The sequence below is a fragment of the Gossypium hirsutum genome, chromosome D02, assembly GCF_007990345.1.
Source record: "Gossypium hirsutum isolate 1008001.06 chromosome D02, Gossypium_hirsutum_v2.1, whole genome shotgun sequence".
In the NCBI taxonomy this organism is placed as follows: domain Eukaryota; kingdom Viridiplantae; phylum Streptophyta; class Magnoliopsida; order Malvales; family Malvaceae; genus Gossypium; species Gossypium hirsutum.
The window spans coordinates 12,790,683-12,814,452 of NC_053438.1; the positions used below are offsets into that span (position 1 = coordinate 12,790,683).

General features: G+C 31.1%; 1 long non-coding RNA gene across 9 annotated transcripts; it reads left to right on the top strand.

Moving 5' to 3' along the window:
- Positions 1-6,451: 6,451 nt before the first annotated feature.
- LOC107910370 (uncharacterized) lies at positions 6,452-10,873 on the top strand. Of its 9 annotated transcripts, none has more exons than XR_005910204.1 (8): positions 6,463-6,783; positions 7,205-7,371; positions 7,745-7,927; positions 9,324-9,392; positions 9,923-10,003; positions 10,092-10,199; positions 10,282-10,385; positions 10,489-10,873. It is a non-coding gene; the product is annotated as an uncharacterized lncRNA (long non-coding RNA). The 9 variants fall into 9 exon arrangements; XR_005910203.1 differs by having other exon boundaries at positions 6,464-6,783; positions 7,187-7,371; positions 7,787-7,927; XR_005910205.1 differs by lacking the exon at positions 9,324-9,392 and having other exon boundaries at positions 6,452-6,783; positions 7,187-7,371; positions 7,787-7,927.
- Positions 10,874-23,770: the final 12,897 nt, after the last annotated feature.

Genomic DNA, 23,770 nt, shown 5'->3' on the forward strand with positions numbered 1-23,770 from the left:
TCTAAAGAGTTCAACGGGCATTATTCCGATACGAAATGGTAAGGGTTCATTACGGACTATTACAGGGACACATGTGAATTACATGGAAATATTGTTAAATGGTATATGGAAAATTTGAATTGGATGATACATGTATATGGAACTTAATCAATGGTTGTGCTCATCCATGTTTATTGATTTATATATGTATTTACATGACTAACATGTTTGATGTATATGCTTAGGCATTTGGCCAAATTATGTTGGGATATGCTATGTTTACTTACTTATTATGTTTTGAAATGGTAAGTTATGTTTTATGTTATACGAACTTACTAAGCTTATATGCTTACTCTGTGTTTTTTTCCGTGTCTTATAGTGTATCAGAAGCTCGTTTGGGTTGGAAGCTTTTTGGATCTATATAACACTATCTAACGGCTCTATCGGTATTTTTGGATGTTTGATTTTGGTTATAATGGCATGTATAGGTATTTTGGCTGATGTTAGCCATGTGTTTTAAATTTTGAAATGACCATTTGGTTTGGCTTGAGTTATGGTAATTTGGTGTTCAAATGAATTTAGATTTGGCATGTAAATATTAGCCTTATATGGATGATGTTTGGCTTGATATGCTTGAATTGTGGAAGATGAAATTATGGTTTGAATATGCATATTATATATGGTTTGTAACTTGTTGGAAATGTTGTGTATTGGTACTTTGTAGTTGAATGGCATGTTTAGTACCATTTGGTATGTTTTATTAAGTAGGTTTTATGGTATGTATTGAGGCAAATCTAGTTGGAAGTAGTTGATCATTTTGGCCAAATAGAGTATATAGTTAGATAGGTTTATATATTGTCTTTTGAGGTGCCTAAGGGCATATTGATTGTATGATATTATACCATATGTATATGACTTGTTTATGCATGATTTTGATGCCTTGTTATGGCTTGTGTATATGTGCAAATTTGGTTGTAGATATATGTTAAGTTGGGTGAGAAAAATAACTTGTAAAATGGCCTATTTTAGTCCACACGAGCAGAGACACGGGCGTGTGTCTAAGCTGTGTGTGACACAAGGCCAGGTGACGCGGTCGTGTGTCCCCTGTAGCTTTCAAAGAGTTATAAGTCAGGCTATTACACAACCTAGCACACGGCCTGGAACATGGGCATGTGGCTTGGCCGTGTGACCTAAGCCAGTGAGTTACACGGGCAAGGACACGGGACATCGAATGCCCACACGGTCGTGTGACCCTTGCAGTTTTAAAAATTTTCCTTGTTTCTTAAAAAATTCTCTGAGTTTTCGATTTAGTCCCAACTTGTTTCTAACATGTTTATAGGGCATTGAGGGCTTGTATAAGGGACAATATGAATGTTTTGGTTTGGATCTAATATGTTTATTGATATGATATGAAATATTTATAAATATGTGTATGTTTAAATTGTAAACTCCGGTAATGCTCTGTAACCCTTGTCTGGCGATGGATACGGGTTAGGTTGTTACAAAGTTTATGTTTGAACTTGATGAACTTTTAATGCTTGTTTAAGTTAGGTCATTTTAACCATCCTTAAGTACTTGTATATATGGCTCTTTTGGTATGTAAGTGATGGTTTGGAAATGGTCTTTTATGGTATCATGTAGTGGTTAATTGAACTAGGTTGGCATATTTGGAATATGACATTATTGGTATGTTTTGGTAATTAATGTTTTGAAACAATTGTGGTGCCTTTGAATGGCATATTAGTTAGGTGATTTAGAATGTTTGATATGGTATTTTTTTTGTGTACTTGGATGGTGTTTGAATCCCTTGATTGTGTGCTCAAATGGTTTGAATGGTTAGTTATGAAATGGATTTAAAATGACTTATTTTTAGGTAAATTTTGGGTTCACATGGCTTGGGACACGGGCTGTCACACGACTGTGTGACACGCATGGCTTGGTGACATGGTTGTGTGTCATTTGAGATTTCTTAGTGTTACATGTTAGTGAGTTATACGACCTAGCATGCAGTCTGGCACACGGACGTGTGTGGCATCTCAGTGAGTTACACGGGTGAGGACACGGGCTGAGACACAGCCGTGTGTCCCTTGTTCAAATGTTACTCGGCCTAACCTATGTCACACGGCCATGTGACCCTTATTTTTCAAATTTTGTAACTTAACTTCCAGTTTTATTTCAAATTAGTCCTGAATTGTTTCTAAACTATTGTTAGGGCCTTGAAGGCTCGATTTAGGGAGAAAATGCATGTGAATGAATGGTTTACTATATGTTTTAGTTATTTAAATGTTATGATGTTAAGTGTTTTCCGATTGTACAGTAATGCTCCAAAGGATTTTTTATGTACCAATCTATTTAGATTACAATTTTACATTGTTTTTTAAGGATGAATTCATATTATTTTCCTTTGAGTATTTGATATTGGCTTGTTATGATCTCAAATATTTAGTTAAGTTATGATGATATGATTTATAGTTTGAATTATGAGATATACTAATTATTATGATGTTGTTTTGAGATTTATTTGCTTGAAAATATTTTTCAAGTATTCATGCGAATCTCTATTTAATCATAAATACAATTTTGAATTTACATGGTATATGCAGGATAAGTTTTTCTATTTGATTATGAATACATGTATATACATGAATTGCTTTGGTGTTTTTTTTATCTATGCCAAAGTATTCATGGAACAAAAAATCAAGTCAAAGATTAAGGTTTTCGTTTTTTTATTGCATTATTAAGACAACCTTATTTTGGGTTTTTTTCAAAGTCTATAAAGCAATAAAAAATATTTTTGATATTTGACTATTGGGTAAATTTTAAATTTGAATATTGGTATGTTTATATATATATTAAAATAACTTAATTGAAGCAATAAGTCACCAAAGTGAATTTTTTTTGTATAAATTATTTTTTTTAAAAAATATAAAAGTTTGTGTGCATGTAACTTAAGTTATGTTGATATTGATCGGCCCAAATGAATGTTAATAATATTACATGTGCAAATATGGTGATAAACATGTGACGATTATTAAATTTTACATGTGAGTAATAAATCGACCCAAAGAAAGATTTATTGTTCGACATGATCTTATTGTCAATGTTTGGTTACTACACCAAGATATCACTTACAAGTTAATATTTTGTCCAAAGATGAAATATTAATGGAGTGTCCAATATCTTAAGACGATGTTTACCTTTATTCAAATTATTTTGGTTTAAAATTGAAGTCTTATGTGAAGTTGTTTATGGTTTATGATGTATTCAACTATTATTATATTTGCCAACATCACTGCATGTTGTTTTGGGATCACTGCATTATAAGATGAAATGACCATTACCCTATATGTATTAATCAGTAGCTTATAAAAAGTTATGATGCATGGTAAGATGTAATGCTAATTACATCTTGTACTACATCATAACTTGTAAGTTACCGATTAATCTGCACAGGGTAATGCTCATTATTTCTTACATGACCATAAGTTGTTTGTAAGCTACTGGTTAATCCACATAGGATAATTCTCATTACATCTTATAATGCACCATAACTTCTACTAAGCTACCATTAATCCTATCACTACACCAAAACAGGTTTTTAGCGGCGTTTAGATAAAAAATGCCGCTAACGATCGATCATTAGCGGTGCATTACGGAAAACGCCGCTGAAAATAAGCATTAGCGGCGTTTTTGAGAAAGCGCCGCAAAAAACCTAAGCCCAACGACGTCGTTTCCCGAGCTTTCAGGGATTTAGCGGCGTTTCTAAGAAAGCACCGCTAATGCTCAGGGCTTTAGCGGCGTTTTCAGGAAGTGTTTTTGGGAAAGCGCCGCAAAAAAACCTAAGCCAAACGACGCCGTTTTCTAATCTTTCGGGGGTTTAGCGGCGTTTTTAAGGAAGCGTCGCTAATGCTCAGGGATTTAGCGGCGTTTTTGATAAAGCGCTGCAAAAAAACCTAAGCCCAACGATGCCATTTTCTGAGCTTTCAGGGATTTAGCGGCATTTTTAAGGAAGCGCTGCTAATGCTCAGGGCTTTAGCGGCGTTTTTGAGAAAGCGCCGCAAAAAAACTTAAGCCTAACGACTCCATTTTTTGAGCTTTCGGGGATTTAGCGGTGTTTTTGGAAAAGCGCCGCTAAAAATATTTTATCTTAATTGGTTTATTCATATTAAATAAAATTCAATTTATTTCTAATTAAATATTTAAAATCTTCAGAAGAAAATAATGACACGTAGAAATAATTTGAAATAAAACACATGAAAAAATTAAAATATTATTATTTAAAATAATTGTAAAAGAGATAATAATAAATTTGTTTAGGATTTTTGGTTTAGGGTATATGATTTATTTAAGAATTAAGACCGGATTAAGAGTTTACACTTTAAGGTTTAGGGAGTATGGGTTTAGGGATTATGGATTAGGGGTTGGGATTTAAGGTTTAGGGGTTAGAGGGTTAAGGGTTTAGGGATTAAAAGTTAGGGATTCAGGGGTCGAGTTAGGGTTTTGGGTTTAGATTAATTATTTTTAATTTATATTTTAAATATGTTCTTATATAATTGTAAAAGAGATATAATAAATTTGTTTAGGGTTTTTAGTTTAGGGTATATGATTAATTTAAGATTTAAATTCGGTTTAGGAGTTCATATTTTCAGGTTTAGGGAGTATGGATTTAGGGATTATGAATTAGGGATTATGGTTTAAGGGTTGGGATTTAAGGTTTAGGGGTTAGGGGTTTAGGGGTTAGATGTTAGGGGTTAAGATTAGTTAGGGATTTAAGGTTTAGGGATTCAGGGATCGAGTTAAGGTTTTAAGTTTAGATTAATTATTTTTTTAATTTATATTTTAAATATGTTCTTATATAATTGTAAAATAGATAATAATAAATCAAATATATTGAAATTATGAGTATAGTTTAAATTATTTAAGAGATATATAATAGATAGATTTTATATGTATTGAATGGTTAATTTAGAGGGTTTAAGGTTAAGGTTTACTTGAGATTTGTTAAATGATAAAATTTTATACAATTAATTAATGCTTTTATATTTAAAAAATATAATCTAAACCATTTGATATATTTAAATATTAGTTTAAATAGAATTAATAAATAAGTTTAACAAAGTAATAGATTGATATGGATATTTATGTATAATTATTTATTTTGGAGAGGACCAAATTATAAGAAAAAAAATACAAAAATAAAAATGAAATGAAAATGATATGGATATATAGGTAATTATTTAATTTAGATAATTCTAACTTAATAATTAATTACAACCATTTTATCATTTGTTTTCTTATTAAAATATACAATATTTATTTTGAGAGTATTTTTTATTTTATTTTATAAAAAATCAATTTATAAAAAATAAAATAAAAAATTTTGGCATAGCAAAATGGCGTCGTTTTGTTTTAAATGAAAAAAATTTTGCGGCGTTTTATGAAAAGCGCCGCTAAAGGTAGGCAATAGCGGCGTTTGTTATAAAAACGCCGTAAAAAATAAATCAATTTATAAAAAATAAATTAATTTTTAGAATAGCAAAACGGCGTCGTTTTGTTCAAAATGAAAAAATTTTGTGGCGCTTTAAAGTTAGGCAATAGCGGCGTTTGTTATAAAAACGCCGCAAAAAATAAATCAATTTATAAAAAATAAATTAATTTTTAGAATAGGAAAACAGCGTCGTTTTGTTCAAAATGAAAAAGAAATTTGCGGCGTTTTATGAAAAGCGCCGCTAAAGGTAGGCAATAGCGGCGTTTGTTATAAAAACGCCGCAAAAAATAAATTAATTTATAAAAAATAAATTAATTTTTAGAATAGCAAAACGGCGTCGTTTTGTTCAAAATGAAAAAATTTTGCTTAAAGCGCCGCTAAAGGTAGGCAATAGCGGCGTTTATTATAAAAACGCCGTAAAAATAAATCAATTTATAAAAAATAGATTAATTTTTAGAATAGCAAGACGGCATCGTTTTGTTCAAAATGAAAAAATTTTGCGGCGCTTTTATGAAAAGCGCCGCTAAAGGTAGGCAATAGCGGCGTTTGTTATAAAAACGCCGCAAAAAATAAATCAATTTATAAAAATAAATTAATTTTTAGAATAGCAAAATGGCGTCGTTTTGTTCAAAATGAAAAAATTTTGCAGCGCTTTCATAAAGCGCCGCTAAAGGTAGGCAATAGCGGCGTTTGTTATAAAAACGCCGCAAAAAAAATCAATTTATAAAAAATAAATTAATTTTTAGAATAGCAAAACGGCGTCTTTTTGTTCAAAATGAAAAAAATTTGCGGCGCTTTGGTAGGCAATAGCGGCGTTTGTTATAAAAACGCCGAAAAAAATAAATTAATTTATAAAAAATAAATTAATTTTTAGAATAACAAAACGGCGTCGTTTTGTTCAAAATGAAAAAAATAAAGCGCCGCTAAAGGTAGCCAATAGGGGCGTTTTTTTTGTAAAAAACGCCACAATTATAATTTCACAGCGCGCCATTTTATAGAACTCCCCCATCCGAAATCCCCAACTTTCCCCCCTAAACTCCCTAATTTCCCACATCCAAGAAAAAAATCCAAAAGCTTATTCAACTCTGTTTCTTCTCAACTGAAGCCAAGCCAGTTGTTGTTTGTTCTTCGTCTTAAAACTCTCAAATGGATAAAAGGGGTCCAAAATCAAAGAACCCAGAACCAGGAAACCAAGGAAACGATGAGAAAAAGAGCAAAAAGGGATTGCGACTATTAGCTCGAGTTAAACCATCTGAGATTTTCTTGAAATCTATAACCAAGGATGTTACCAATGTTCAGATTACATACCCTTGCAGGTTCTTTTTCTTGTTCCTTACTAATGCAACATATTCTGTTTTTTATATGATTAATTTTTTCGAAAACACTGTCATGCTAGTTTCTCCCTGCCGTATGATTCAAATATTTGTCCTTTGGATTTTGTGTTGATTGACTAGGTTTCTACTTTTCATTCTTTTTCATCTATTAATTTTAGCTTTTAACTCTTTTTTTCCTGATTTTCTTAATTATAAACGGCAAGGAGTTGCCAATTTTTAAACCAAAGTGGTGTATCCATAGCCACTGCTCATGGAATAGCGCTATTTTTTCCCATTTCCAACAACACCAATCAATACACCTACACCAATCACACTTATTTTTCCTTTTCATTTCACTGCACTGAATTCACTCACCATAGCTACTCCTTTTCTCTCGATCTGTTAGGGTTTATTTTAATTTTAGGCTTTCAAGGGAACATACAGTGTCCTTTAATTTTACTGGTGATTTCTATGGCGACGGAAACCCTAGATGAGAAGAAATCGGAGGAAGAGGAGTTGAAAGATAAAGGAAACGAAGAGGGGAGTAAGGCTGTTCGCTGAAATAAAGAGATAAAAAAAAGGTTGAAGAAGGTGAAGGATCTCTTTTTCAGTTTCTTTTTCTATCTTTGCTTAAAATTTTTTTTGATGGGATTTTATGCTGAATGCTAAACATAACATGATTGTTCTGACGCCATTAATTTGTTGAACTTTTGAAGCTGTAAAGCATACAGCTGTAGTCTTCCATTCTCTGATCAGCGACTTGTATACATTCTCTCATTTCAGAATAGTTCATTTCTAGAACTGTTACCAATTGTTCGACAACATATTATTGATGGTTGCATTTATGTACTACAATTTCTAGTTATTCAATTTTAAGTTCCTAATACAGTTCCAGGTTGCATAATTGAACTTGTTTAGCTTTCTTGTTTTGCTGGATAAAATGCATTATCTTGATTTCTTACAGAAAGCCATGCTGCCATCTTTTTATAATTGACTTTTATTCAAGGTTGGAGATGATTGTCGACAAGATGTTCTTGCTCTTCAAGTGATAGCTCTTCTAAGAGACATATTTACAGCTGTTGGACTTAATCTCTATTTATTTCCCTATGGTGTTCTCCCAACTGGTCCAGCGAGAGGTATTATTGAGGTGAGCATATCTTCTAATCTGTTAAGCTCTTGTTTTGCATCTACATTAATTCTGTTACACTAGTGAAGGAACCATTGAATTGTGTAATTCTTTTTGACATAACTAATCTATAACAGCTAAATTTACAAGGAAAAAGACCTTTGAGGGAATATAAATCTCCCACTGCTGAGTTGTTTTTGGTTTTGGTTTGTCTTATTGTTGTCATTCTTGCAATTGTCTGTCCTAACTCTTAGTTCTTTCACCATCACAACAGAGAATGACTTTCTAAGAAGGTTTTGTTAAGTGAATTTAGGGAATACCACCGCTATTTTCACCTTGCAACCCCAATGTGTACTATACAATCGAATATGATGATGTGGTTTGATTTACTAGTGAAGTTACTTGTGCATGTGTCTTGTTACAGGATAATCATTCCTCGGTACTGTAATGAATATTTTACTTAATAAGTTCCCCCTTTTTCTTATATATAAAAAATACTATTTTAACTATTTAATAATAGAATAACACAAAAAAATCAAAATTTGAAAACATCTAAAAATTTTATAATTGAATGAGTATCCTTATAGTATATATATATTTTTTAAAAAGTACATATTATATTTTTAATTGATATTTGAATAAATATTTTAAAAAAAAATAAAGAAAGAGTTAGAAGAAAGGTGAGAGGCATGTGAAGATATCTAAAAGGGAATAACAAGTTGGGGACATGAAATGCAGTCATTGAACAGATTTAAGAAATGGAATATTATAAGAATAGGTATTAATTAATTAGTATATTAGCTGGAGTAGAAGCCACCAGTATCTTGCGTTTCAAGTACAAGTACCTTTTATTAATTTTTATTTTTATTATTATTTTTCTAAAATATACACAATCATGGGGCACGTAACCAAATAATTACGCCTCCCTTCACTATTATATTAGGGTAAAATATAAGAACAGTGACTTAATTATATAATTTATTCTATTTTAGTCACTTAATTATTCATTTTTATTTAATTATTTAATTTTTTGAAATTAAATATTTAATATATTCTCTCATTAATTGTAGATGAGTGATTGAACAGTTGTCGTGAGTTTTTTTTATTAGTCTAATAAAAAATTTAATCCTCTAATATTTATATGTTACATTAATTTAATTCTAAATTTAAAAAATTCAACGATCCTTAATTCTCATAAATATATATTGTGTTTATATTTTTGTTTTATAATTATATATTTTGATACGTTAATATAAATTAGCATCTGATATATTGTGAGTATTAAATTTTAATTCCACAAGTGGAATTAAAACGTTATCAGATGTTTTATTTTTATAATACTGGTTTTCTTTTTATACTACAATCTAATAACTTATATCACATTATGCAAAAGACACTCTAATAGCCCTTCTTTCAGATCATTGAGTCCCTTTTAGCTGTTCCATCCCCTGAACTTGCATTAAGGTTGTACCTGCAATGTGCTGAGGTAATCTTGAGACTTGACTTAAACCAACTCTGCATAACAGTCATTGGTTAAATAGTGAATTGAACCCTGAAAATTATTTTAGATGATAACAAATTTTATTGAACTCCAAGAGATGCCATTTTTCTAATTGATAGTTGGGAAAAGGCATATTGAGATAAATAATGTTGCTCACGAGAGTGCAAGGTTTCTGATGGAACAGGTGCTTACAAGAATAAATAGCTTTATTTGTCACATTCTTAGGGCTGTTACCAATGTTCCATTAATTTATTATGTTGATTCCAGGCATTAGGGATCAATAATTTTATTTTAAGATGATGCGAAGGGGGTGCTATCATCATAAATCTCCCATCATTATGACTTTTAAGTTTAATGAATTGCATATTATCATTATGATATTAGCAATATATGCATAGTGAACAGTATTGCAGGCTTTGTCTTTGGTTATATTCCTTTTTGATGAAGAGAGGCTTGAATTTTATGTTTAACTTTTTAACCTGTATTTTGTCCTTGTTCTGTTTCCTGACTATCAGGTAGCTAATGGCTGTGACATTGAGCATGTTGCGTATGAATTTTTCACACAAGCGTTTGTATTATATGAAGAAGAAATTGCGGTAATTGTACTACTCAGATCAGCTATTGTTGAAGTCTGTTATGCCTTTCTAATTTGTGTAGAGTTTCATGAATGTTTATTGATCATAGGACTCTAAAGCCCAAGTGACTGCAATTCATCTGATAATTGGGACTCTCCAGAGGATGAATGTATTTGGTGTTGAGAACAGAGATCCTTTGACACACAAAGCCACAGGAGTAATATTGCTTCCTCTTCTCTGATTCATTGTACTTCATTGAACTGTTTATACAAAACTTAAATATGTGTTACTTTGGTCAGTATTCAGCTCGGCTATTGAAGAAGGCTAATTAGTGCAGAGCTGTTTATGCATGTTCCCATCTATTTTGGGTTGATGATCAGGATGGCATAAAGGACGGGGAGAGGTCTGGCCTCAAAACTTATCCTTTGGTTTAGATTTTTTTTCATGTAAACATTAAATTCATTCTAACAATAAGCAACTGAAAAAATTTGCGGGAGAGGTTGCAGGGTCTAACAATAAGCAAATCACCAGTTCCGCAATCCAAGGGCTGATAGAATTAATTAATACCGAGATGCAAAGTGATTCCACAAACCCTAATAGTGTGGCAGATGCTTTCCTTGCCAGCACCTTGCGTTACATTCAGTTCCAAAAACAAAAAGGTGGTGTAGTGGGTGAGAAATTCGATTCCGTTAAACTGTAAATTGTTGAGTCATGTAAAGAAGTAATGCATGGGAGTTAGAGATGTAAATAGGCGTTTATTCTGGATTTGGATTTCATATTTGCTTGATTATATCTTTTATTAAACTGTAAATTATTGAGTCATGTAAATTGTATTATATCTTTTATTACCAAGATTTACTTGATTAAGAAAATGCATTGTATTTTTTATTACCTTGCAATGTCTATAATCATAGGATTGTTCAACTAGTCAGTCTGTTGCTCATATGTATGATTTATTTTATTTTTGATTCTAAATTTTTATTTTTACTTTAATATTTACTATAACTTTATTTTTAACTTTTGGATTTTAATTGTGTTATTAATTTATTGTTTTAAATTCTAAAACTAAATTCATTAATTTTTATATTTAATTTTAAAGTTAAAATTTTCATAAAAAATTTAATTTAAATAATATTTTTTATCCTTAAAAGTATATTTAAAGTTCAAATTTAAAAAATAAAATAAAATAAAATATTTATCATAAAAATAAATATTATTTAATTAAAATATATTTTTTTAAAGGTTATGTTTTTAGCGGTGTTTCTGCGACAAGCGTTGCTAAAGGTTTATTCTTTAGTGGCATTTGTGATAAAAGCGCCGCTAAAGTTCATGTTTTTTAGCGGCGTTTATAGAAAAAGCGCCGCTAAAGGTCATGGTCTTTAGCGGCGTTTGTGTGAAAAGCGCCGCTAAAGGTCATGGTCTTTAGCGGCGTTTGTGTGAAAAGCGCCGCTAAAGGTCAGGGTCTACAGCGGCGTTTGTGGGAGAAGCGCCGCTAAATGTCAGGGTCTATAGCGACGTTTTTTGGATAAGCGCCACTAAAGGTCATGATCTTTAGCGGCGTTTCTTGAAATGCGCCGCTAAAGGTCATGATCTTTTAGCGGCGTTTATTTCTGAAAACGCCGCTAAAGTTAGCGACGCTGTCATTAGTGGCGTGTTTTGCGGCGCTTCTCGGAGCGCCGCAAATTCTTTTAGTGGCGCTTATTAGCGCCGCTAAGGGCCTAAAAATGCACCGCTAAAAGACTATTTTGGTGTAGTGTATCTGCCACTAGATTAATGAGCTACCATTAATCCTATCTGCCACTAGATTAATGAGTTATAGCTAACTAATGTCAATTTTTGTTATATGCATTTTGTTGCTAGAGTAATTGTTTGAAACTGTTAAATGTTTCTTTTGTAGGTTGATTAACATAATGGAAAAGCGTTAAACCAAGGATCTTTTTCTTTAGAAAATTTTTCCCAAATGTTTTATACTGTGTAAAGTATATCTTTTAAGTGCTCGAATCAATTTATCTTTTTTTCGTGCAATTTAAACTAGAAATTATATATTAAGCATTGTATTGGTTTAGATTTTACTTGTGAAGTTAGGTAGAATTTTTTATTATTATTGATTAATATCTTTTTTACATTGCATAAATAAGATGATTTTATTAAAGCGTTTTTTTTCTGGGATCTCATTGGAACCAAGAACTTTAAAAACTCAATTGGATTCCTTAGAAAAACCATGACTTGTCAACTATTTGTTCTCTAATTTGTCATGGTCATGTGTATTATTGAAGGATATACTTTTGATTTATTTATTTATTCATTTATATGCTTATTTTTAAGTGCTCATTTGAATAGAATTTTCTCCATGTTCTTTCGAGTTTTGACCTCTCAATTTTTAATTTTGCAAGTTTTTATATTTATTTATTAGAGTAGGTGTGATTCTCTTCATTATCTACTATTTTGGTTATATTGGCACCGCAACAAGGAATTTATGTTGCTTGACTTATGTATCATAATTTCTTCCTTCCGGTTTTACATGTTTTGGCCATATAAGAATACTTTAACTTGGTATTCTCAGAACTTAGAAGGGCATTTTGCATTGGATTATTCAAAAATACACATAATTTGGCATCGTAGTCTGGATACATGGAACTTAGGGAAACAAGAGGAGAAATTCAACTTATATACATATATTACATGGTAGGGATTAAGCATCATGAAAATCTAATCAGCTAACTAACAAACCAAGTCATTAATTATTGCAGACTTTTACTTGGTGGGAAGAGGACGTTGAATTGGAGGTATCTTCCGCATGGCATAGTTGAGTAGTTGAATGACAGCTAAACACAATGATACATTTCGCGAGTAGATGGAGAAGTTCGATGATGCACAGAACAAATTTTCCTTATAGATTTCTTTTGAACCTTTTCGTTCACATTTCCCTGTAACCAAGCCCTTTCTTTACATGAATCAGAGTAAGTAACATAGAACTTGTTTTTTGCATTTTTTGTTATCTCCTTGATTCAGATGAGGAAGAAAAGTAAAATTTAAGGTTGTTCATATCGCTTGTTGATAAACCTTAGTCTATCTAATGTTATATTTGAATTTTTTTCCTAATCAAACAACATTTTATACCATAAACTTGACCTCGTGTTCTAGAAGGTACAGTGCAAGTGTTTGTGATTTGAAGGTTTAAAGATCATAATAAACCATTCAAATGCACTACTCTGACCATGTGTTCGTTGCGTGTCAACTATAATGAAAATAACTTGAGAAGCAATGGATTCTAATAAGAGTGTATTATTTTAAAATGTAGAAAATAAAATATTTTAAATATTTTAATATAATTTAATATGAAAATAATTATATTGAGAATGTTATTAAATTATATATTATTTTTATTAAATTATATTTAATAATAATTATATTAAAATATGATTAAATTATTTATTATTATTAAATTATATTTAATAATAATCCTATTAAAATTTAATAACAATAATAATCATATACCTAAAAAAGATTTTTCTAAGGGTACTTTGGTCATTTCATCTTTTTTTCTTATGCTATCACAAATCTATTCTATTCAACCAAACGCAAGAACACTATTACAGTTATATTTCATTTTATTTAATCAAACAATTAAATTACTGATTACAGTTTTTTTTAATTACAGTGAACCAAAAGTACCGTAAATTTTTATGTTTCTAAAACAAGTATACGTTAACAATGATATTAATTGTTTCTATCTCATGCTTACGGAAAGGTGAACCGAGTTGCTTAAACAATGATCATTTGACTAAAGCCATATGAATATTTTATGTCAATATTCATAGTACAACAGTCTTTCAACTTTAATCACCTTCAATTTTAATATTTTTTTTTGTATAAAACTAAGTCTCGTTCAGCTTTAATAATCCTCGAGTAAATGTGTTTTGTAAATAGCACTTTTGTAGAAGTACGCAAGGTTAGGAAACTGAAACTGCTGAAAGTTGCTTTATTGCTTAATAATCACAGGTTTTTTATCCAAATATTTATATCATGAGTTAGGTTATTATCTAAGCTCGGAAGTCTACTTGATATTAGAGAGGGTTTAAATAAAATATTATGTTTAAAAAATAAAATTGAATAAAAAAATAAATCCTATCTAAAATATAGATCAGGTTCATACTTGAACATTCAAGGCTTGAGTCCACAAGCTCAAACCTGATCCATTTTTAACGTTTGCAATATATTTATTTTGTTATTTTTATGTATCATGTAATTTATAACATATAAATATTAAATTTATAGTAATATATGATACTATAATGTAAGTAATAAAAAAGGTTAAGATACATATATATAATTTTAATAAATGGAAAAATAAAATTATTAAATATTAAACTAAAAGTGATATAAATATTTTCTAAACAAATTAAAAATAAAATGGGCAGGTATAAAATGGGCTTGGATTAGCCATTTACAAATATGAGCAGGTTTTGGTAAAATTTTAGACACATATTTTATCAGGCCGGCTTGAGAAAACATAAAGATGTTAATATCATGCTTAAGCCTAGTTTGAACATGGTCTGACGCAACCCATGAACACATCTAGAATTAAGCATGAATTGATATTAACATTGATATATTATATATTTTAAGAGGTATTAGATTAATGACAATAACCTTATGGAGCAAGTGGTTAAAGCTTTTTGTTGGCACCTTAAAATCCAAGGTTTGAGTCTTGGTTATTACATCCTCTTCTCAATTTGTAAGGCTTTCTTTGGATGGGTGTAATGAGATTAACTTTGACTTTGATGACATTAAAATCAAATAATGTAGCGGTGAGATTAAAATCAGTGGTGGTATATGTGTTTGAATTCAATCGCATTCATATTTTGAATTATTAAAATAAATTTATAGTAAATAATAAATCATAATTATGATAATAAATTTGTATTATTATTAATTATTATATAATAATAAAATTTATAATGTTGGGTTATATCTACTAATATCAGTTATCCAATGGAATTATAATGATAAAGCTTGTGTTTAAAGGTGCGCCCGGCCCGGCCCGACGGTTCGCCCGAAATATGAGAGGGTTCAGGTAAAAATATAGGCACGAAATATGGGTTTGGACAAAAAATGAGGCCCGTTTAGAAAACGGGCTGGGCCTCGGGCACCACTTTTTTGGCCTCGGCCCGGCCCGAATATATAATAAATATTTTTTTTTATTTTTTTAATTTTAAAATATTTTTAAAATACTTTTTTTTTATTTTTTATTTTTAAAATAAATTTTTGGTGTTTATTAAAAAATGGGCCAAGCCGGGTCAGGCTCGGGCTTAGGAATTTTTTCCCGGGCCGGCCTGAACAAAATTTTAGGCCCATATTTCGGGTCGGGCCTAGATGTGGGCCAAAAATTTTTTCTGGGCCTGGCCCGACCCATGAGCACCTCTACTTGTGTTCTATTGGTTATAGGACTGAAAGCTAGTATATTGGGCATATGAATTATATTTGGCATGGTTTCATTTACAACAATAGAATTCATAACCCGATAAAGAGTAAATGATATCCTCTCAATAACATTGTATGGTTTAAGAAAAAGAAACATGATCATGGGTCATTTGTCAAGGACGAATTATTTTCATTACTATTTGTTAGTAATGATCTTTTTCATTGTAGAAGATGCAATAGTTACCATGAGATAAAATATGATCATATTAGGTGAACGGATTTTAACCTAAAGAGATAAAAGATATCCTTCGAGGGAAACACACTAATTATAAGGTCATTGGATGTGAAAAATTATAAGTTGCATTCGTAATGGTAAATAATAAGGAAGAGTTCAGTCATGATACTTTTAGTAAATTAACTCCATGGCTAAATAATGTTCTAATTAAGAGATGAAGATTCAAAATTTAATTACCCTAATTATATATGTCTAATTGGTTCCTCCATTACTTCAACACAACCCTATTTGGATTGCAATTAGAACTGTTATGTTGAATAACTAAAAACGATGAAAAGAAAAATGGATTGAATATATTACTATTCGTAGTAAATGCATTTTCTCGCAAAGAACAAGAGATGACTTGTAAATTAATTTAATTTTTTGATTTATTATTTAATTGTTTATGATTATTAATTGAGTTCAAAGTAAAAATTATATTAATTAGTCATCGCATTTATACGGAGCGAGACAATTGAATTTATTTTACTCATAGATTCTAGTACGGTAAAGTCACTATGATTTTAACAAAATTAGAATTAGATTGAGAAAATAATTTATTTGAAAGAATTAATTAAATTTATTTTAATTAATTGATTGAATAAATAATATTTTGGGAGTAAAAAACAAGTTATTGGGCTGGAGAATTATATGAGATTAAATTAAATTAAATTAAAACTAGATAGCATATATAATTGTACCCAATATATGACAGGTTCAATAAGTCCACATCAGTGTGTCGCCCACTATATTGAGTCCTAGAAGGATTTTGTGTTTTCTATTAAAATATTACTATTTTGTCTCTTGTTATTCTAGTATAACTTTGTGGTTTTTCCTATATATAGGAACTATGGGCTAAGTCAAAAGAGACACAATTCTGAGCATGGTTACTTTTTCGAAAAATAGTGAGATTTATTTTAATAAATTCTATTTTCGTGAGAACTCGAGATTTGACGTAAGTTTCTTTTCTCATAGAGATAAATTAACTTTCTCCACTGAAAAGTTAAAAGCTTTCATTATGTTTGATTCAATAATTAGAGCTCACTCTCTAAGCAACCAAGAATTTGAGAATAGCAGACAAAATCATTTTGGTTGAAAGTAAAAAATTAACTGGATTTTACAGAGTTTGAAAAACAGATATACTAATTTGGTAATGTTTATTGATGTAGATAACACAACATGATTCAATTTTACGAAAAAAAAATTAAAATTTTTCTATGCAAATTTTTGTTTTCTCAACCAAAATTTCCAACACACACTATACTGACTCCTTATGAGATTCGAAAGGGTAAAAAGCCTAAGGTAGTATATTTTTTCACATTTGGGAGTCCATGGTATATTGTTAAATATCGTGATCCCATAGGAAAAATCAACACTCGAAATGATGATGGAATTTTGGTAGGATACTCTACAAATAGTTGTGCTTATCAAGTGTATAACACTCGTACTAAAACTATCATGGAATCTATTAATGTGATTGTAGATGACTCTTCATCTATTGAGAAATATGTAGAGGAGGAATACAAGATGACTTACCTTCTGTCCAAATAGATAATGGAACAGAAGATGGAACAAAATCAGATTAGTCCTTAGATGATTCAGAACTGAATCCCTCCTCAACGATTCAAAAAAATCATGCTATTGAGAATGTTATTGGCAATATTACTGGTGATAGAAGAACCAATGTAAAAGAGATTAACTATAGATACATGATCAAGAAAAGTTATTATATTTAAACCATCAAGCTAAAGAAAGTTGAGGAGGTATTGCAAGATAAACATTGGTTGAACGTAATGCAAGAATAACTTCAACAATTTTTTAGAAATGAAGTGTGGACAATTGTCCTTCGTCCTAATGAATGTAACATGGCAGATGTAACACCCCTAACCCGTTGCTATTGTTGGATTAGGGTTACAGAGTATTACAGTACAACTCAAAACGTTTAAATTCAAATAGAATCAATTATACAAATTATCTAATATCATTCAATAACTCATTTAAATCAAGTAGGAAATACATTGATGGACCTTAAATCGAGCCTCTGGGGCCCTAAAATAATTTAAAAAAAAATTAGGGATCATTTTGAAACAAAACAAAAGAATTGGAGAAATTTGGAAAATAGGGGTCACACGACCGTGTCGCCAGGCCATGTAACTCTCTGTGCCCGTATGGTCAGGGTCACACGGATGTGTCACTAGGCCGTGTAACTCTCTGTGCTCGTGCAGACCAACCTACACTGAAAACAAAAAAGGCACACGATTGTGTGACAGCCTATGTCCCAGGTCATGTGTTTCTTAAAAAGTTTGCAAAACAAGGCACAATTTTACTCAAAGCTTAGGTACCAAGACAAATCAAATCCAACCAATTCCATATCTTAAAAACACATTTAACAAGCTTAAAACATGCCAAAACATGCATCTTAAGTGCCTAACCAATATGCCCCCATTAACACCACAATTCAAACTCCTAAACAAAATTACATTCATCTATCACAATTTCACTCATAATTCATCCATTTAACCATTAAATACCAAAACAATATGAGATATACGATATATGACCAAAAGATCAACTTGCACTATAGTTATTAGCACTAAACTTGTATAAGGATCCATTACAACACAAGGTTGCAAAACATGTCCATGTTTTTACAAAACAAACACCCTATTTACATGCCATGATTAACCATAGATCAAGACTTCAAAAACTACCGAAAAGAGACGAAGGTAGGTGTATGCTCCAGTGATCGGACCAACATGATCTGATAGTTCAAAATCTACAAAAAAATAATAACCAAGTATAATAAATACTTAGTACGCTTCCACAAATCAATTTTATTACTTACTATGCCCGTTAAGTAGCTAAATGCAAATAATCATTTGAACTTCAACCTTGTTACAACACGATTCCAAAATTCAAATTCAGTAACGTATAAACATACGGATTACTCAGAATTCATAACTTGCTATAATTTATTGAGACAATTTCTATGTCAATCAACTTTTATTATTCCGATGGATCTTTGTAAAAGTACACATTACATGAGTCCAGAATAGATAATGCTCTTAAGAGCTAATCAGATACAGAATAATTGTGTCAAGTTACCCATCCGGGTTAAACCAATGACAACACATATAAACTAGCTTGGCCAGAGCTAGGTATACATGTAAAACGACAATGGATTATCAGTCCAAGCTAAATCTGAGTCACATGTAAATCTGAGTTTGCAACACATGTAGGAGCTCGGTCTAGAACAGATATTCAAACATAAATCTCATGTACGAAACTTTTACTTGATTCATCGAAATCATTCCAGAAATTTTCATTTCTATTTCTTATAAATCAAATTCTTTACTACGTGGTCAACTAAATATATTTAAATATAATTAGCACATTTTATATCAATTTATACTCAAAGACATCAGTAGAAACTTACCTAGAACCGAAGACGATTACACCACAACCTTCTCTTTTCCACGTTTTATAACCGATCCACTCATTTCTTGATCTAAACGTAATAAATTAATTCAATCACTATACAATACTTCAATTCAAACCATTCCACATTTAATTAAATTTTACACGTTTACCCTCAACAACTAACTTTTATTTTAATGCCCTGACTTTTTAATTTTTGTTTTTACAAATTCTTTTATAATTAAGTATCTGTATCAATGGTTTAGTGCCTTAATTTTGTGTCGGAAGTCTTAGGTTCGAGTATCAGTTCAAGTGTATTGTTCGTAGGCTTATCTAATTTTGGGATAAAATAATTTTTGAAGTCAAAATAATTTTGGAGAGGGTTTTTACTTTTATTTATTTTAAATCAAAATGAGTTTATTGGGAAACAAAAGAGAATAATAGGTTAATATTAATAATATAGATATTGTCATTAAATCAAGTAGTTATTTTATGTTTCTTTTGGGTTTTATTTCTTTTTTTAATTAATTAATTAATAGAAAAAAAGAAAGAAAACCCAAAACCAACGTTCCCCATTATTTCCCCCAAGTCACGCCACAATTGGGAATTTCAAAAAAAAGAAATTTTACTTTCTAGTGTTCTTCAGATCGTCCGTCCCTTCAACTGTGTTTTGGGAAAAGAATTTCAAACATTGGATTGCTATTCGTGGGTCTTCCATTTTGCTTCTATTAGGTAACATTTTAATAAGTTATTTGATTGTTTAATTTGGGGGGTTTTGAAGTGCTATAGGTGTTGTGCAATTTGGTTATTGATGGTTAATGAGTTTGTTATGTTTAGGAGAGAGTCGGGAGACGGTTGGCACTCCTGCAGCATCGTAATTTCGTGGGGTTACTGTTCAATTATTGATAAGAGTATGGAAGGGTGTTAGCATTATTAATGAGTTCAATTCTTGGCTATGTCGTGCCTAAGTACTGCAATTAATTGTTTTATTTGACATATTTAGGTCTCGGGAGTCTTGTGGTTGCGTTCTTGTCGAAATCGAGCCAGGTGTGTAACGCGAAACTCAAAAAATAACGAACAGTGAAAGCTGAAAATAGGGCCTGTCGACGCCAGACGATAGTGTGCCTGGCCGTGTGGTAGGCTGTGTGCAACATACGACCGTGTGTGAAACACGGCCTAGGCCATTTTAGGCGTGTGGGCCCACACAAACTTGTAGGCCCAAATTTTAGAATATTTTGCTAAGGTCATGCACGTCACTCCGATCGACGGTGGGCCTTCCGTAGGGTCAGTAAGTGTTACTATAAGCCCTAAAGCAAAAAAACAACTAATCTGTTAATATGAATTCGACATAAACAACATTTAAATGCATGTAATGAAATGTTATATGATTGATCTGCTATGTAAGAGCATGTTGAGTATATGTTACACAAGCATGCATGTGATAACTATTATTCTGTTTTATTTGATGTTCTATTTGTATCTAATTATGGGGCAGGTTATGTATTATGAGGAGGAAGTATTATCTGTGAGGCGATATCTCACCAATATATTGGTAGCAATGCTACAATTAATCTGAAAAGTGTCTTATAGACACTACGCGGTGTGTAGGGCTGGATGTGTGGTTTTATACCCCACGTGGTGTGTTTGGATGGTTGGAGTTGGTGTGTAGAGGATGGGGTAGAATTATACATATCTGAATTTGTATGATTCTGTATAATTCTAATTCTGGAAAAGATTTTACATCTGTATCTATTCTATCATAAAACTGAATCTGAATTCTGTTTATATATATGCGTTACACACTAAGTATTCTAAACTCACTCTCTGCTTGTCTGTTCTATTCAGGTAACCCTCAGACTTAGGTGGGTCAGTGCGATGAAAGCTCAGTTGTGACCAATTTTCCATAAACTTCATTTTCAGAAAATTTGCTTAATTTTCTAGTTTTTGAGAGTTTTGTAATTTTGGCACTCTCTAGACTTTTTGGGACTGTTTTTTTTTGGATTTTGATTTTGGTTTTCTAGCATATTGATTGATAACACGATAACTATGAAGACGACAGTTTTTCCAAAAATAATGGTTTTTAAAGAAACAATATGATATAACGTTTTAAGAAACTCCACTGCAAAATACTCATTTAAAATTGAAAAACGTAAAAGAACAACAATTTTAAATTAAATAAGCATATCAATATGTTTTCCAAAAAAATCGAACTTACTAAGTAACAATGGTTTACAAGGATTTGCAAATAACAAAGAAGTCGTTTTATAAATTTTCTTTTTAACACTTCTAAATACGGACATAACGTCTAGGCCTGGTCTGGAATGTTACATTTATACAATCTAATCCTTATTTCAAAACTTAAGCAATTAGTTTCTTTAAGCCATATTTTCATCTAACCAAAATTCTTATATTTCTATAGCAACTCATAATATTCACAATTACACAAAATTCCATTAACTTTTACAAATTTAGCATTTAAATCCCTAATCATCAAAATCACCAACAACTACTCCACAAATTAATATTGTTCAAATATCAAATTCACAAAACCATTATAAAACTTCAAAAATCTCATAAATTCAACAATGGCATAAGTCCAAAACATTCAATAATTTAATGAATTGTCACCCGGGTTAGCAAGACTTAGATGCAACGATCTCAAAAGCATAAAATTTACCAAAAACAGAATTGAAATTTACTTACATGCAAGCCCTCCTAATGACCGATTATTCAAGCTTAAATATGGATGTTTTCTTCTTTTACTTTTGACAAACACTCAAAGATGATGGCAATTACATATTTTCTTCATTTGTTATTGTTTCAGTACTTATTTATTTACCTAGTTAACCTTATTATAACTTCAATAATCAACCCAAGCAAAGGTCCATATCCGTCCACTATCCATGTTGATGGTATAATTGCCACTTAAACCCTTAAACTCATATTTCTATAACCATTTAACGCTTTTAACTACTAAAGATTAACTTTTAAACTTCCTACGAATTAGTCCTTATTACTAAATTAACTATCTTTCATAACCAAATTTTAATACGACACTAATGACTTCGTAAACATTCAATTAATTAATATTTACGAATTGACACATTGGAATTGTGGTCCCAAAACTACTATTTTCGACACCACTGAAAAATAGTATATTACAATTCTCCCCTTAAAGAAATTTTCATCCCCGAAAATCTTCCCAGAGACGAGATTCAGGTATTAAGATTTCATTGATTCTTCTGTTTCCTACATAACTTCTTCAGCTCCATGTAAATGCCACATACCTTAACTAGAGGGACCTATTTATTCCGTAATTATTTTCATCTCTCGACCTTAAATTTTAACGGTTTCCACTTTATAGGTTAAATCTGATTGTAAATCAATTTCATTCGTAGATAGCACATGTGACGAATCTGACCGATAAAGATGGAGCATCGAAACATGGAAAACGTTATGAATTTTCTCCCACTCTGAGGGTAAAGCCAAACGATATGCTACATGTCCAATTCTTTCTAGAATTTCGTATGACCCAATAAACCTTGGACTAAGCTTTCTCTTTTTTCCAAATCGTAACACTTTCCTCCAAGGTGAAACCTTTAATAATACTTTATCCCTGACTTGAAATTTGATCTCCTTTCATTTCAGATCAACATATGATTTCGATCAATCGGCAGCAACCTTTAGACAATCACAAATAACTTTGACTTTCTCTTTAGTTTCTTGAATCAAATCAGTACCAACTATTTTTCTTTCACTCAACTAAGACCAATACAACAGATTTCTACACTTTCTTCCGTACAAAGCTTTATACGGAGCCATTTTGATACTCGATTGGTAGTTGTTATTGTAAGAAAATTCAGCTAATGGTAGACATTTCTTCCAACTACGTTCAAAATCAATAACATAACATCTCAGAGTATCTTCAAGAATCTAAATTATTCGCTCGAACTAACCATTTGTCTGAAGATGAAATGTCGTGCTAAAAGTCAATTTGGTACCTAAAGCCCCATGTAGCTTACCCCAAAACCTAGAGGTAAACCTTGGGTCCCGATCAGAGATAATTGACAATGGTACACCATGTAATCTGACAATCTCTGAAATATACAGCTCAGTTAATTTCTCTAGTGAATAATCTGTTCTGATCGGAATAAAGTGCGCTAATTTTGTCAATCTATCGACAACAACCCAAACAATATTTTTCTTTTTCAGAGTTAAGGGTAACCCCGAAACAAAGTCCATTGTGATGCATTCTCATTTTCATTTCGAAATCATAATAGGTTGCAATAAACTCAATGGAACCTGATGTTTAACTTTCACCTACTGACACATTAAAAATTTAATCATAAAATCAAATATTTCACATTTCATACTTGACCACTAGTACATTTGCTTCAAATCATTATACATTTTAGTACTGCTCGGATGAATAGGAAAAGTACTACTGTGAGCTTCAGTCAAAATGTCTTGTTTCAATACTATCTCATTCGAAATACACAACTAGCCTCTGAAATACAAATTTCCATCATCACTAACATTGAATTCTATAGTTTGACCATTTTCAACTAATTCACACTTTAATTTCAATTCAGGGTTATTTTTCTGCAACTGAAAAATTCGTTGAATAAATGTTGGCCTAACATATAGCTAGAATCAAGCCATCACATGCCAAA